The 5223-nt window shown below is 31.7% G+C and overlaps 1 pseudogene; it reads left to right on the forward strand.

Moving 5' to 3' along the window:
* The first annotated feature begins 3720 nt into the window (after window positions 1-3720).
* Window positions 3721-4548, forward strand: LOC112616428 (annotated as a pseudogene).
* Window positions 4549-5223: the final 675 nt, after the last annotated feature.

The following is a 5223-nucleotide window of genomic DNA, read 5'->3' on the forward strand; positions in this document are numbered from 1 at the left end:
GCCAAAGCTTGTAAAGAAGATATTTCTTAGGTTTTCTTTTAGCATTTTTATAATTTGAGCTCTTACATTTAAGTCTTTAATCCATTTTGAGTTAATATTCATATATGATAAGAGGTAGGGGTCCAATTCATTATTCTGCATATGACTAGCCAGTTATCCCAGCACCATTTATTGAATAGGCACTCTTCTTGTCAATGCTTATTTCAGTAGTTTTTGTGGAAAATTGAATGGTTGTAGTTGTGTAGGTTTACTTCTGGGTTTTCTATTCTGTTCCACTGGTCTATGTGTCTGTTTTTGTACCTGTACCATGCTCTTTTGTTTACTGTAGCCTTATAGTATGGTTTGAGGCTGGATAGTGTGATGCCTCCAGCTTTGTTCAGCAAACTGAATCCAACAGCATATCAAAAAGTTAATTCACCATGACCAAGTAAGATTTATTTCTGAGATGGAAAGTTAGTTCACCACATGCAAATCAGTAAATATAATTCACCACATAAACAGAATAAAAAACAAATCTCATACACTTGTCTCAGTAGATGCAAAAACAACCTTCAACAAAATCCAACATGGCTTCATGATAAAAATCCTCAACAGATTAGGCATTGGAGGAATGTACATCAAAGTAACAAGAGACGTATGTGACAAAGCCACTGGCAACATAATACTAAATGGGCAAAAGCGGGAAGCATTGCACTTGAGAACTGGAGCAAGACAAATATGTCCACTCTTACTACTTTTATCCAACATGGTAATGGAAATTCTATCCACACACAGCAATCAGGAAAGAGAAAGAAACAAAGGCCATTCAAATAGGAAAAGAAGTTAAACTATCTGGTTGCTGACAATAAAATTCCATACATAGAAAACCCTAAAGACCACACCAAATGGCTTCTAGGGCTGATTAATAGATTAGGTAAAGGTTCAGGATACAAAATCCATGTAAAAAAATCAGTAGCATTTTTATACACCAGTAACATTATAGCTGAGAGTCAAATCAAGAACATGATCCCATTTACTATAGCCACAAAGAAAATGAAATACCCAGAAATTCATCTAACCAAGGAGGTGAAAGATCTCTACAAAAAAAAAAAAAAAAAAAAGAAACTACAAAACACTGCTGAAAGAAATCAGGGATGACACAAATAAATAAGAAAAATTCTATGGTCGATGTAGTTAAAATGGCCCTACTGCCCAAAGCAATATACAGATTCAGTGCTATCTCAATCAAAATACCAACAGTATTTTTCACAGAATTAGAAAAATCTACTATAAAATTAATTTGGAACCAAAAAAAGAGCTTTAATTAATAAAGCCATCCTAAGCAAACATCTTTAAAAAAAAAAAAAAAGGAAGGAGAATGAATGGACCTTTGATGAACAGAATGACAGACTATGGCAGAAACAATGTTCCTCACCTTACAACACTAAAAACCCACATTTCCCAGCACCCTCTCCCCTTGCATCTCAATGAAACCTTGTGAATATGTTTTGGTGAAGGAAATGTTCTAGAAATGAGGTATTGTGTTCAGAAATTGAGGTTTCTTAGTTGTTTCGAAAAAAAAAAAACCTATCTAGACTAATACATAGAGAAACACATAAAACATAAATTTCAAAGAAAATTTAGCAAAACCTAGGCAGAAACATGGAAAACATAGCAAAATGAAAACAGATATTTTAATGTTATTACAAAGTTGAGTACAAGCCTAAAAACATTGAATGGGAATAAAATGTTTATTTTATATTTGAAAGTCACATGAAGCAACTCAGGTATCCCAATATAATGATTTATATACTGAATAATATTTCATCAAAATATAAATATAAATTTATATGCATAGTAGAAAATGACAAAATGCAATCATACATGGAGTGCATTACACAGTTTGCTATATGTTTTTTAAATGAAATTGGTAAACGCAAATGATACAGATTTAGTGACTGAACAATTCTACATTCCACTGAATAGAATTAAATTCTACTTAATTAATGGAATGTTTTATGTGTAAATCTATTTTTCCATTTATCCTTCTAATCGCAAAGTTCCTTTCTGGCATACAGATATCAATTTTGTGAGTTTCTGTGAATTGTACTATACAGAAATCTCAATAAATTCTAAAATTCAGATTTAAGAAAGGCCACACATTGGGACCTTAATATGTGTATATTTAAAAATAATGATGTGAATTAAAATGAAATACTCAAATAGATAAAAGATAATATTTTACAAAATTATTTTTTTGGTCAAACAAGAAATTATAACTGTAGTTATAGATAATTGTGAAAAGAAATCCAAGGAGAAAATTAGGTGTCAGATCTTCATCATGGGGTTCAAGTGGTGTTTGCTAAAATATAACTGGCCAAGCCATAAATAGTCACAGTGTTCGGTCAAATATAATTAGCTTCATTTGACTTCACTACAAAATAAAGCAAAAAAAGGAGCTATAATATTTAAACATTAAAGGTAATAATTATAAAGTAGCAATGAGAAAATATTAAAGTATGAATTTAAAAAGATAAAACATAAAATTGACAAATTAAAAATATAAAACCATAGAATTAATTTTTAATATTAACATGTAACTATATGTTAAAATTTCAATTAAAACAGCAATTTCTAGAAAACCTGATAAGTGGAGAAAAGAGATAAAACACACACATACAAATTTTTAACTGTTAAAATATCCACAGATAATGTAAAATCTTAACTAGCTATATGAAACTTTATACCAATAAAGTTAAAAGTCTTGAAATTGATGATGTTTCTAGAAAAAACGTAATTCATGCAAATATTTTCAAGAAATAGAAAAGTTATTATTAATTGCTTTAAATTAAAGTTAGAGAAAAAGGGCCACATTAAAAAATGGTACCCACTCCAGAGGTTTTATAGGAGGTGATTTATTTGAAGGTATTACAGCGTGACTAATTATCACCCATATATGGTGTTATAGGACTCAAAAGGCTATGAGCTCTTTTTGAACTCAACTCATTTTGTAAACATAATATCTCCTTGAAACAAAATGCAAAATATTATTCATTGTTTTAATCTTATTTATACACACAGAAATACTTGCACTTAATAAAATACTACTAATTCAAACACAGAGCTGTAATTAAAGAGCAATTCATTATGAGCTAGTAGGGCTTTTTTAGTTCTTGAAACTTCTACTTATGTAGTTCATCACATCAAGAGAAAAGGAAGCAAAACCATATGATCATCTTGGTAGATTTCAATGAGGCATATGTAAACAGAATTAGTACCTATCCCTCATATAATATAGTTAATGAAAAGCATAAATATTCTTAGATTCATATAATGAATCATATCTATCTAAAATTTACTTATGAAGTAAATACAACTTAAAGATGGAATATAAAATGTTCTTATTAAATTCTAGAGAAACAAGAATATAGTTACTATCATCTCTAAAATTTAACTTTGTAAGTTATATTTATTATAGAAAAAAATAAAAATTCTCAAAAAAGACAACAATGTACTCAAATAATACGGTGTTCAACCTGGAACATTTAAGAAAAATGACTTGACTTTAGTTTCAAATTACAAGATGGTTCATTAACATGGTGAGATTAAAAATCGTTTTAAAATCCCATGCACATATATTTCCTATATAGCTGTTTAATACATAATTAACTAATATTACATTTTAAGTAGAAATAAAAGTCTAAAGTACTGGACGAGACCAGAGGCCAAACTCAGGTTCTGATGGCCGGGCTACCCTGCAGGATCATCAAGAAAACCCAGCGTTTGCTGGCAGAGCCAGTTCCTGGCATCAAAGCAGAACCAGGTGAGAGCAGCGCCCTTTATTTTCATGTGGTCATTGCTGGCCTTCAGGATTCCCCCCCTTTCAGGGAGGGACTTTTAAACTTGAACTATTACTTGCAGAAGAATACCCAATGGCAGCCCCTGAAGTACGTTTCATGACCAAAATTTATCATCCTAATGTAGACAAGTTGGGAAGAATATGTTTGGATATTTTGAAGGATAAGTGGTCTCCAGCGCTGCAGATCAGCACAGTTCTGCTATCCATTCAGGCCTTGTTAAGTGCTCCCAATCCAGATGATCCATTAGCAAATGATGTAGCGGAGCAGTGGAAGACCAATGAAGTCCAAGCCATAGAAACAGCTAGAGCATGGACTAGGCTATATGCCATGAATAATATTTAAATTGATCCAATTATTAAGTATGCATCACTTCTCCTGTTCTGCCAAGACTTCTTCCTTTTTGTTTGCATTTAATGGACACAGTCTTAGAAACATTACAGAATAAAAAAGCCCAGACATCTTCAGTTATTTGGTGATTAAATGCACATTAGCAAATCTATGTCTTGTCCTGATTCACTGTCATAAAGCATGAGCAGAGGCTAGACGTATGATCTGGATTGTTGTGAAACATTTAAAAGCAGTGGTCCCTCCCCACTTTTATTCATTTCCCCCATCCTGGTTTAAGTATAAAGCACTGTGAATGAAGGTGGTTGTCAGGTGAGCTGCAGGGGTGTGGGTGTTTTTCTTTATTTTCTCTTTTCTTTTCTTTTCTTTTCTTTTCCTTTTCTTTCTTTCTCTCTCTCTCTCTCTCTCTCTCTTTCTTTCTTTCTTTGGTGGGAAGGTAGTTTTATTTTAATTTTATGGGCTCCTTTCCCCGCCTTTTTGGTAATCTAATTGGATTGGTTAAAAGCAGCTAATCAGTTCTTTAGAATATGCTCTCTAGCCAAGTCTAACTTTATTTAGACGCTGTAGATGGACAAGCTTGATTGTTTGAACCAAAATGGGAAGATTAAACAAGCATCACAGCGCTTACTAACAACATTGTGACTTTGCTGTCAAGTGTAGAGTCCCCCCTTCAAAAAAACTTGTGACCATTTTGTATGGCTTGTCTGGAAACTTCTGTAAATCTTAGGTTTTAGTAAAATATGTTTTGTTATTCTAAAAAAAGTATAAAGTACCAAGTAATTATAAGAAATATGAAGTACATATAGGAATAAAAATGATTTAATGATAAATGAATTGGATAAATGGAGAAAATTGTTGGAGTTTGGAAAGACTGAATGTAATACAAACATCTGTTAGAAAAAGCAAAAAGCAACGATGGGCAGGGAAAAATTATATGCAACAAATATAGAAGGTAAAGTATACTTAATATATAAAGAGCACTTATCAATAAGAAATAGTTCTTGTCAGTAATAAAAATTCCTCAAGAATACATGTTATA

This window comes from Theropithecus gelada, chromosome X, assembly GCF_003255815.1.
Source record: "Theropithecus gelada isolate Dixy chromosome X, Tgel_1.0, whole genome shotgun sequence".
NCBI classification, from domain to species: domain Eukaryota; kingdom Metazoa; phylum Chordata; class Mammalia; order Primates; family Cercopithecidae; genus Theropithecus; species Theropithecus gelada.